At 44.4% G+C, this 12,325-nt stretch overlaps 1 protein-coding gene across 1 annotated transcript in view; it reads left to right on the plus strand.

Moving 5' to 3' along the window:
• ARAP2 (ArfGAP with RhoGAP domain, ankyrin repeat and PH domain 2) overlaps positions 1-12,325 on the plus strand; it is a 1,093,539-nt gene that overhangs the window by 1,069,715 nt on the left and 11,499 nt on the right. The window lies entirely within an intron of this gene.

Consider the following 12,325-nt stretch of genomic DNA (forward strand, 5'->3'; position numbering starts at 1 on the left):
GCTGCGTTGAGGTAAAAATGAGGCTGCTGTCCAAACGATTGGTTGAAGGTATGCCCAGGACCATCGAAGAGTCACCTAACAGCTGGATCCGAGGCTGATCCTGGGAATGGCGTCACGGTCTTGGGTTTCACAACACTCCTGCCTTATCACCTGCAGCATGATACACAAGTGATCTGCGCCCGGCCATAGTGGCTTCAAGGCAGTGGAGAGGCAGCTATTGGGACTGCCATCAACTCTTGGTGCCCAGGTAGATGCCCATCGGGGGCACCCACAGCAACAGAGTATGGCAGACACAGCCTCAGCCAGAATTTAGCAGCCGTGCTGGAGATCTGTCCACCCCTTGGTGCACAGCAGACTTCAGATGCCATGCCAGTGAGGGCACAGGTATTTTAGCCAGCGGTCTGTCCTAAGTAACAGCAGTTCCAGTGTCTACCAATGCTGATTGCAGTGCCCATCCCTCTCCTGGATGCCTGATCTGACAGTGAGGGGTAGGGGGTTGCATGATTTGGGCCTTCAGTGTGATCTTGATATACCACACACCCAGCCAGCTGGGCGCTGGAGTCTTCTACAGCAGCCCAGCTACATGGGATGATGCATCAAGGTGGCTTCTGTGGAGATTTGTGCCCCACTTACAGCTGCCATATTGTAAGGGAAGGGTGAGACTGCAAACTGTGACTGGAGCACAGATTTATTGATTTACCCCCTTCTCTCTTGGGACTGGGGGGACTTTAGCACCTGTGCCTGGTGCCTTAACCACAATACCCCGGGCACATCAAGAGTAGCTGTGTGCTCAATGTCCAATCACATGGGCCTTTCCTAACTTAGCATGCAAATCACTACCATGGTTTCCAAAAGGGCCAAAAATAACTGCTGCTCGTTCCTTGGACAAGTGAAGGCAGACTTATCCACCTGGTGGCATTACCAGCTCCCATGGTTAGGTCTAATCACTGCCTTAAAAATGTTTAACATCACACAATACCCTCAGGCACCACACCTCACGAATATGGTAAAGTGAGTCAGAAAGGATCCTGTGAGAAGCACAGGTGATTCATGGACAAGGTAATTGTGGGTATACACATGTGGAAGGTTCCCTAGTTGCCCTGACAGCACAGGGCTCGCAGTTTGCACTAGGACCATGTTGACAGTCTGAGATAAACTTGCTGTACATAAGGGGCTTACAACATACCCATCACCAATGATCCCTATTCATACTCATCCAGATTTTGCCCTCAGGGCCTTCAACTCAACCGCTTCATATGGTGGCAAAGTACAGGTTGCAAAATAATTGGTAGCCTGTTGAACACAGAAGGGATCATCCCCTTTGACAGATTAAAAACCAAGTATAATCTTCTGTATACTTAGTTGCTGATTAGGCAATGGGTGATGCATCCTACCAATAAGCCATTTGCATATAGACAGTTGACACCATTTGAGAATTGGATGTACTTAGAGGACAAAGACAGTCGCCTGATAACGGAATTGTTCAACCTCTTAACCCAGCCCTCCCCACATGAGAAATGCACAGGACACATGCATTAGGAACCTGAATTAGAGCGGACTCTTAGACACAAAGAATGGGAGGACATTTTCTCCTAGGCACGACAAACAGCACGTAGCACGCCTGTTAGACCTGACAGCCTTAGGGTGGTCATCCCCCCAACTTTTTGCCTACCTCCCTCCACTTTTCTTACACTGTTTTAACTGGTTTTAGGACACTGCTAACCAGTGCTAAAGTGCATATGCTCTCTCCCTTAAACATGGTAACATTGGTTAATTCCCAATTGGCATATTTGATTTACTTGTAAGTCCCTAGTAAAGTGCACTACATGTGTCCAGGCCCCGCAAATTGAATGCTAGTAATGGGCCTGCAGCACTGATTGAGCCACCCACATAAGTAGCCCCTTAACCATGTCTCAGACCTGCCACTGCAAAGCCTCTGTGTGCAGTTTCACTGCCACTTCAACTTGGCATTTAAAAGTACTTGCCAAGTCTTAAACTCCCCTTTTTCTCTATATAAGTCACCACTAAGGTAGGCTGTAGGTAACCCATAGGGCAGGGTGCTATGGTAAAAGGCAGGCCATGTATATGTGTGTTTTATATGTCCTGGTTGTGGAAAACTCCTAAATTCGTTTTCCGCTACTGTGAGGCCTGCTCCTTTCATAGACTAGCGTTAGGACTACCCTCATATACTATTTGAGTGATGGTTACTGATTAGAAAGGGGTAAGCAGGTCATATTTAGTATGGCCAAAATAGTAATAGAAATTCCTGCTTATTAGTGAGGTTGGATTTTATCTTACTATTTTAGAAATGCCACTTTTAGAAAGTGAGAATTTCTCTGCACTTAAAATCCATCTGTGCCTTACAGTCTCCAATCAACGTCTGTGCTGGGCTGGTTGATAGCTTTCTTGTGCATTTCACCCAGACAACCACAAACACAGGGCACTCAGTCACACCTGCAGTCATATGCATAATGAATGGGTCTTTCTGGGCTGGAAGGGTGGAGGGCCTGACACTTATATTTTAAAGGTTGGTGGCCTTCTCTCACACAATGGACTGCCAAACCCCTTACTTGGGACCCTGGCAGACAGACCTGTACAGAAAGGGGAACTTGTGCACTTCAAAACCACCCTTTGAAGTCTCCCCCACTTCAAAGACGTTTTGGGGTATATAAACTGGGTCTGTGACCCCACCAATTCAGACACTTCTGGACCTGGATCTGCAACCTGTCAAGAGGGACTGCCAGGACTCATGTGGAATGCTTTGCTGAGAAGGACTGCTGCCCTGCTGACCTCTGAATTTTCTGAGAAGTGCTCTTCAAGGGCTTGGATTGAGCTTGCCTCTTGTTTTCTGAAGTCTCAGAGCAAAAAATACTTTGTCTCTTCAGGAAACTCCTTGTGTGCCAAAAATCGACACACAGCCTGCTGGAAATGACCCACAGCTGTTATATAGTTATTTAAGCCATATTTTATAGACGTTATTTTAGCTACCTCTGCCTGCAGCTGTGCTTTACATTTTAATCAGCATGGTTTTATTTTTCTAGCAGGAGCCACTTTTGCGGTGATGTTTTATTATTACTATCACACTATCCTTTAGCCTAGAAAAACAGTATGCTCTTAGTAGACACCTTGTACTCTCTGCAAGACTACAGTTTGATAGGATTGCTGACAAACATGATATGCTGTGTCTCCAACATTCACAGAAAAACCTGCATTCATACATGTGGACTATTTCTTAGAATGTCAACTGTTTTATTATAAAAAACTCCTTTGTCCCAAACGCATTAGAAGGAGATTCTAGCCAGATAACCACAACTGTATGCTGATTATTGATTGCTGATTGCTTCGCTACAGCTACCTGCTTAGATAGTCAAGCCCCTGATCCATATGGGTACGATGTCTTTCTAGACTACAGGCTTCTTCTCCAGGTATGAGGGATGATGTTCTCCCGGGGGAAACCCAAAGGACAGATTAGGCTTAGTATGATGTGCTCATACTTAGCATAGGCAGGAGGATTATAGATCCATCCCCCTTTTTGAAAGTATGGTAGGACTGCTTTTGTGTTTTACATTTCTAGTCACATGCTTGCTTTCATTGTGTTTTATCATTCCAGTTAATGCTATGCACACACTTTTATCTAAGATGCAGTTATTTCAATAAATGCTTATTGAACTATATTCTGCCTCTGTTGTCTTTGCCTGATTTAGACTTTTGGCAACTGAGAGAAAGGGATGTGATCTAATTACCACAATTCCTTGAGGAGTCTATCTTGCCATGTGCCCAGTTGCCACAATCATCTCGGCCAGGTATGAGGCACTGCTAGTTAGTCTGAAACCCCAGATTAGGCCGACAGGTGTCACCTGGTATGGAATTGTAATCAGTACCCACAATCCATGTGATCCTACTGCCCAAATCCAGTTGTCTCATTAGCATAATGAGGACCTATGCGACACAGCCTGCCTTGCAACCAAGGAATCTCCGCACAGCTGAACCGGAACGACACAGCCCGACTTTCCGAGTGGAAATTCGACGCATCACCTGCATTGCGACTGAAAATTTGACGCACCACCCTACTGGATCAACGTACAGCCAAACCAGAACGAAGCAGCCAATTCTCCGAGTGGAAAATCAATGCAGCGCCTGCTGTGCAACAGAAAATGTGATGCATCGCCCTCCCGGATAGACGCAACACCTGTGACTTCTTCCAGCATGCCCAGGATTTCCCTACCTCGGTGTCAAAAATATCCCCGCATCGCACTGAGGAACCAAGACTGCTCAACGAAAAACAATGCAAGTCCTTTGCAACATGGAAAGAAACAACGCAATGGCCGTGCTGTGTTGGAAAATCTGACACACACCTTATTTTTCCATGCATCTCATCCTCTGCAGTCTCCTTGCATGTTATTTCTGATGCAAACCAGGTACCTCGTGTAATCAACTGTTGATTTCTAAGATTTAAGACTCTTTTTAAACTTGCAAAAGTGATATATCAACTTGTGCTTATTAAATCTTTATTGTTTTGACCTTATTTTATTCAGATAAATATCAAATATTTTTCTAAACATGTGTGGTGTATTTTTGTGGTGTTTTCACTGTGTTACTTTATGATTTATTGCACAAATACTTTACACATTGCCTTCTAAGTTAAGCCTAACTGCTCAATGCCAAGCTACCAGATGGTGGGCACAGGATAATTTGGATTGTGTGTGACTTACCCTGACTAGGATTGTAGTCCCTACTTCGACAAGGGTGTATACCTCTGCCAACATTGTTAATCAGCAGTGAGGATAGGACTTGTGTTTGTGCAGAGACATACAATTGATATGTGTATACTACCTACACTCAGTTAAAGGTCAATTTGATTTGGTATTTTTTGGCTGCAATTTTCCTGCTTGACATTTTAATCTAATCCTATACAACAAGTCTCTAGCTGGGTCTCAGGGAGGAGCCAGAGAGTTTGACCTAGCTGAAAAAATTCTTCAAGGGGATGGGAGTACCTACCTGGGGTGCCTCCAAGAAGGAGAAGTACCAAGGCACTTAGGGACTGTGTAGAAGCCTGTTCACAAGAGAATGTTGAGTTGGGAGAGCAAGAGAATGGCTCTCCAGAGGATTTGCCAACAGCAGTGGGGGATGACACCCCTGGATCTGTGTCCCCTGCTAAACCACGGAACAGTGTATCACGCTCATAGCGTGACCAAAGAGGAAAGGAGGGAGGAAAGAGAGTTTCAGCTGCAGTTGGCCAGATTAAACATGGAGACAGAGGAGAGAAGAGCCAAAGTTTAGAGAGAAGCTAAACAAGCTGAGGCTGCAGCTGAGAGAGCCTTGGCTGAAAAGATACTACTTCTGGCTCATGAACTGAGTCTGAAAGAGCTGGAGATCAAATCTAGTCCGAGTCCAGCAGTGATGGTGGCAGCATACATACTGGACCTGCTGAAGACAAAAATGTTTGTATACCCAAAGATGTGGTGCTAAGTTATGTGGTGGGAGATGATATTGACAAGTGGTTTGCTGCTTATGAAGTTGCACTGAGTGCTCATGGGGTTCCTGAAGAGCAATGGGGAACGGGCTTGTGAAAACATATGCCAATACTTGGGAGGGACACACTTCTCACTTTAGAATTTCAGGACCAGAACACGTACACGCTCATGAAAGCCATTTTAATTGCCAAGTTTAGACTGACCCCTGAATAGTATCACTGGAAATTTACGGACAGTACCAAACTCTCCAACCAAACTTGGGTAGACTTTTATAAATCTTTTAGCAAGGCACTGAATGGATGGGTGTGGGCAGTAAAGTAAATGATTATATGAGTTTATATAATCTGATCCTGAGAGAGCATATGCTCAGTATTTGCTTTACGTAGTTGCACTAGCAACTGATTGACAGTAAGTTAACTTATCCCAAGAAGCCTGCTGAGGAGGCAGACCTTTGGGCTAGCAGCAGGGTGTCCAAAAAGGTATCTGCAGGGACACCAACAAAGGTGGTCAGGGTTCCCACAAGGAGAAAGAGGGCAGAGAAAAACTTAAAAATAAGGAGTTCTCAAATGGCCCCCAAAATAATTCCCAAGGGAATAGTGGTAACCAGTCCCAGTCTGTGTCTAACAAGAAAGGGTTCTTAGACATCAAGACAGTGAGGTTTGTTCCCCAATGCATAGAGTGCATTATGTATGGTCACTCTAAGGGTGACTCCAAGTGTCCCAAGAGGGCACAGTGCCCCACTGGAGGGCAGACACCTAGATTGGCTGGTGTAGCGCTTGGGGAGGAGGTAGTCCCTGTTAGTTTTGGGCATCAGATAAAGGTATCCCTAGTGCGCCTGGGGGGTGCAGAGATGATACCAAAAGCGCACATGCCTGCAAATACTTCCAAGTATAGGCAGTGGGTCACCATCAATGGCAACGGGTGGAAGCTCTGCTTGACACAGGAGCCAGCATGACTACTGTCAGGGGTCAGCTGGTGTCATCAGAGCAGGTCCTACCAAACACATTCCACCAAGACATAGTTGCTGACAATCCTGAGATCCACCTACCAGTAGCTCTGATTTCCTTTAAGTGGGGGGTGGGGGGGACTCTGGTACTCTGAAATTAGCTGTGAGTCTGGCCATGCCTGTTGATTGACTATTAGGCAATGACTTTGAGCACACTACCTGGAGGGAGGTAGAGCGAAGGTCTCACTTGGAAATGTTGGAATTGCCTGAGTGGGTCTGCATGACCACAAGGTCCATGGCTGCCCAGGAGGGGGAGTCATGGGCGTCTGGAGCCTGGAAGAACGTCCCAGACAGCTGCCAAGGAGAGGAGGAAGGGGTTCAGAAAACCGGTCCTAAAAGTTCCTGCAGTGGTTGACGGGGTCCCTGGGGAGGAAGCACCTGAGCCAAACGGGGAGGACATTGCTGCCCTACTTGACCTACCTGAGTTTGCTGGCTGGCAAGTTTAGGGTGGGCCCACCAGGGAAGAATTCTGCAAGGCGCAGAAAGAGTGCCCCACTCTTGAGGGTTTGAGGCAACAGTTCTCAGCTCAAGCAGCAGGTGAAGCCTCTGGTGATCACCTTATTATTGGCAGAATGATCTCCTTTACAGTGAGCATAAGGTACCAGAGGCTGGGGCACCATGTGTGCTAGTGGACCCCCAGTGTTACCAGGCCTTCTTACTGGGCCTGGCTCACAACATTCCCCTGTCAGGACATTTAGGGCAATACAAGACCTTCACCAGGCTTGTCACCCACTTTTCTTGGCCCTGAATGTGGACAACCTCAGATGCATTCTGTAGGTCCTGTCCCACCTGCGAGTCAAGTGGGAAAACAGGGAAAAGGCTCAAGGCCCCCCTGATCTCACTCTCCATCATTGCTACCCCCTTTGAAAGGGTGGTCATCAATGTCATTGGTCCATTTAACCCCAAAACAGCCCTAGGCAACAAGTTTATTCTGATTTTGGTGGACCATGCCACTTGCTACCCAGAGGCAGTCCCTCTGAGGACGGTGACTGCATCGGTGATGACCAGAACTCTAATGGGGATCTTTACCCATGTGGGGTTCCCAAAGGAGAGTGTGTCTGACAGACGCACAAACTTCATGTCTGCATACATGAAGTCCATTTGGGGTGACCTACCAGTTCATCACACTCTGTCATCCTCAGTCTAGTGGTCTTGTGGAGGGACCCAACAAAACCTTGAAAGGCATGATCACAAGACACTATGAGGTGGTAGTGGGACATCCTCTTGCCATGCCTTCTCTTTGCTTACAAAGAGGTACTTGAGAAGGGGGTAGGGTTCAGTACCTTTGACATTTCTATGGGTACCCTTTCATGGGACCCTTAAGCATTTTAAAGAAGAGGTGGGAGAAGGCCCCCAAGAAACTCTACCAGGATGTGGTCAGCTACATGTTGGCCCTCCACAACCAGATGCACTGCTGTGCAACCTAGAGGCCAGTCAAGAGGTCATGAAAAACTAGTATGACCAGAAGGCCACCGTGGTGGAGTTTCAGCCTCGCAACAAAGTTTGGGAAATGGAGTCAGTAAAGCCTAGAGCTCCCCAGGACCACTGGACTGGCCCATTTGAGATCAAGAAGCATAAAGGGGAGGCCACTTACTTGGCATCCAGTCCCCTAGGAATTCCCCTAAAGGTGCTCCATGTGAAAAGACTGAAGCCTCATCTTGAGAGGACTGAGGTCAACATGCTTCTGGTGACAGATGAGGGTGTGGAGAAGGAGAGTGAACCTCTACCCGACCTCTCTGCCAAAGAAGGCGATGGCTCAGTGGAGGGTGTCACTCTCTGACTCCCTGACCTTGGACCAGCGAGGGGACTGCTACCAGTTACTGGAGCAGTACTACTCCCTGTTTTCCCTCACCGCTAGACTCACACACTTGTGTGTCTCTGACATTTACATGGAGACAGTCCCCCTGAAAAGAACAAAATTTCCAGGTTGTCAAACAGGGTGAAGGCCAGCATCAAGGAGGAAGTTGCCAAGAGGCTGGCTCTTGGGGTGATTGAGAAGTCCAGCAGTCCCTGGTCCAGCCCTGTGGTGCTGGTACCCAAGGCTGCCACACCTGGTGCCAAGCCAGAACGTAGGTTCTGTGTGGACTACCGGGGTCTCAATTCTGTCACAAAGACAGACGCTCACCCCATTCCTAAGCTGATAAGCTCGTAGACAGGCTAGGCGCTGTCAAATTCCTCAGTACTGTTGATCTCACTTCAGGGTACTGGCAGATAGCATTGACTGAGGGGGCCAAAGAGAGATCTGCTTTTTCCACTCCTAAGGGACATTACCAGTTCAGACTGATGCCCTTTGGGTTAAAAAAAATGCCCCCTCTACCTTCCAACAATACAGACACTAGTGCTAAGATTGTTTCCTATTGGTACTGCACCCCTGCCCAGGAACAGAAATGCCATCCTGAGCATATTAAAGAATGTTAGAGGGGATGTTGGGGTGCTGGCACTCTGTTGCATTTGCTTTGGAACTGCTAAAGCTCTACCATTAATGGGAAAGAATCCTGGATGATATAGTTTTATTCTTTACAAAGCAGATGCTACGCTTCCCCCATAGTCCTCTTAGGTACACCAAATCAATTATCATTCATACTCAAGTCCCTCAGAGATTGATAGATGGCTCTAGCTTTGTGTGTGTTGCACCAAACTATCTTCTCACTTTCGGGCTCGGATAAAATCCCAGGCTACACTGCATGGCTTTACAAACTATTGGGCATGGAAACGTTGACGCTCACTAATGAGCATAAACTAGAACCTTACCAAAAGGTTTGTGCCCCCTTTATCAATCTCTTATCTTCTGAATTTATTGAGCTTACACACCCCATGTACCTTAGGTTGCCCAATTTCCACCCCCACAAGGAGATATGAAGGACACTGGCTGATATTGAGATGCGATATAAGGGTATTGGAGTGAGATGTTATGATCAACTGGGCGATATACTGTGGTGATACTTTGACTCCTATGTGTGTATGTGGGGGAGGGAGGTCCTTGGGGGTTCCTAGGTTGCAGGTTGGATGTTTTAATTATCTACATCTGCTGCCAGCCTCTGGGTTGTAGATGACAGGGTTGTATGTTTTTCCTTCATAGTTTACTTTATAGAAATTAATAAAACAGAACTGATCCATAAATAAGTTTTATCACTTATTATGATTTTTTATGATCGGGTGACTACAAAACTATTTTGTGGCTAGTGCACTTTCATACAAGTAGATACAACCTCTGCAACCTCTGACTAAAGGTAGTAGGAAAACTAAAAAGAATAAATGAATTGTCCAGTCAGCAACTCATTTGAGGGTCTTGTTGTCAATGGGAGCAAAAATCTTAATTTTAAATAGCTTGTTGAACTTTTTTTTAAAAGTGTACTCCCATGCATTTAAATAGTTTTATAGGAAACCTTTGATGTCTACCAAAATATAACTATTTATATACTGTAGCAGTATTAACTAACGCAGAACATGGGCAGCCTTGGTAAATACATATACATAGGAACTTCTGATCTTAGGCTAAGATCTTTCTAATTAAGTATTTATAGCCTCTTTTAGCATGTATTATGCCATAGATGATTAAAACACATACTTCAGTTCCCATTATTCAGACCAGTAGGTTTCATTTATGTACTAAATCCTGCTCATTTCCTTAGCCCTGCTGGATAGCAAAGGCTTTAAATTCAGCGGCTCCTGTTGCAGTAAGACTTTGCTCAAGAGTGCCTCACTTTTGTCTTGAATATAGAAATGTAGCTTTTTTGTTCAATTATAATTCTGTGTTGGAACTGTAGTACAGCACTGGCAAGTCAAGTGACAGGCTGCTACTGATGTTAGATATTTGTGTTTCACTTAGCAAGCCAGACCATTTTCTTACATGGATGAGGAAGATGTTGGAGAATTTAAAGCAATGTGTCTTTATGTTAGCTTTCTAGAGCAGTAACCATAATTTCTATGGAAAAACTGAAATGCCTAATTTTATTAATTTAATATAACAGGTCATAGGAAATTATTTCAATTGTACAGCTCTTATTTTAACAAAATGGTTTTCAGGTGTGCCTCACTTTAGAATGAATTCAGAATATTAGTGGCCTAGTGGTTCATGCGGACTCTGTTGTGAAGCTGCATTAGAAAACTGGGAAATCAACTGACACACTATTGGAAGTATGTTTTTCCAACATGTCAGGCATTTATCCCACATTGGTGAGCATGTTTGTGAATTTTTAGAAAGTATGTTCTCATTTTAGCTCCTGGAGCAACTTCCATTATTTGGATGAGAAATTCATGAGAAAACAGTTTTTTCTCAAGCATGATTAATCGCATCCCTGAAGAGGATCAGAATTTTGACAAGTTAAAACTACCTCAGATCTCATGACAGTTCCTAAAAATAGAATATATTTCGACCAACATTGATTTATATCACAACTGAAATGTCACCCATAAATGTGTTCCTTTTTGTGCCCTTAATGCTAGGCATTCACTACAAAAAAGTAACAGGTATGAGTCTTGTAACCTTGCACCCAAATAGTTGCAAGTAAAATACACTATCGTACCACTTTGTGAGTTTTACCCCACATTTTAAGGGTCTGATTTACAAAAAATATATTATCCAAAGGCCAACGCCTCAGTACTTCTGACTCCACTGTGGTCAATAACAACATATGGTAATACTGCTTAATTACGTCTCATAAATAAGTAACAAACAAAAAAGTCCTGTTGCTGTTCTCAGATCTACCAACATATGTAAAACACACCACATATCTCATTATGACACTCAAAAAAAGTTCCTTGGATGGAAATACAATCTGACACCACCATAGTCAACTTCATATGAGGTAATGTAGTCTTTCATGCCTGGAAACTATGTTTGCTGATTGAGGATGGCATGGTAAATTATTGATAAGTTTTTTTGTGCTTGGGAATTCATTAATTGGTGAAGGTGCTTGGTAACTCATTTGTAAGTGAGTGCCCCAGATCGGGTGATCAATATTTATTGAATCCATTAATTAGTATATTGAGATACCATGTATCTGGAATTTACGCATGTGACCAATTACAACTGTTACAGGTTTCCCTTCAAAACATAGATTTGGTGCATTTATCTGCATTTACTGGAAATGTTTCCCTGGTAAAAACGACAAACTTTAATCTGCTGAAACCTAACTTGGGAAAATTGCAGGGTGTGGTTAAGACAAAACATCTGATTAGAATGCTTGTGAAGACGTTTGTTTAGGCATCAGAAAAAACACACTTTAATAGTGTTTAATATTAGGAATAATTTTGTGATGTGTTGTTGATTCTGGTCACTAAGTAGCCCACTGTCTACCCCAATCAACCAGTATGATGGGGACAGAGAACTTGTACGAGAGTCCGGGGTAAAAGACTTTAGTGAATATATTGCTCTAGTATAAACAGAATGCCGACAACCTAATGGGCCCTAATGTGTTGTACTTTAAGACGTCATTCGTTTGAGTAAGATGATGGCACTGTACATGATAGAGCGTGTCAGAAAGTAATAAAAGAAGGAGATATAAAACAAGTCCCTCCCCTGGAGAAGTACAGTACAAGGTCTCAGTGCCCCTACTTGAGGGTGGCCGATACCCTCTACTATCAGGCTGTGGAAAACATTAACAGTTTGTGGGCAATGATTATGGATTAGGGTCACAGGCCTTTTTACTTGTAGGAGAAAAAGACTCAACTGTACTCTGTAAAAATCCATCTAGTTCATTTAGACAGCGTTCCTCGCAAAGCAAAGTCAGTGGCAAGCTCAGTACAGCTGATAAATACCCATCAAGGAGAAGACATATTTGCAACCCATGACATCAACATTTACTAGAAGCTTTTCCTGATGTGATAACTGCTCTGGAAAGAT

Source organism: Pleurodeles waltl, chromosome 1_2 (assembly GCF_031143425.1).
Source record: "Pleurodeles waltl isolate 20211129_DDA chromosome 1_2, aPleWal1.hap1.20221129, whole genome shotgun sequence".
Lineage (NCBI taxonomy): Eukaryota > Metazoa > Chordata > Amphibia > Caudata > Salamandridae > Pleurodeles > Pleurodeles waltl.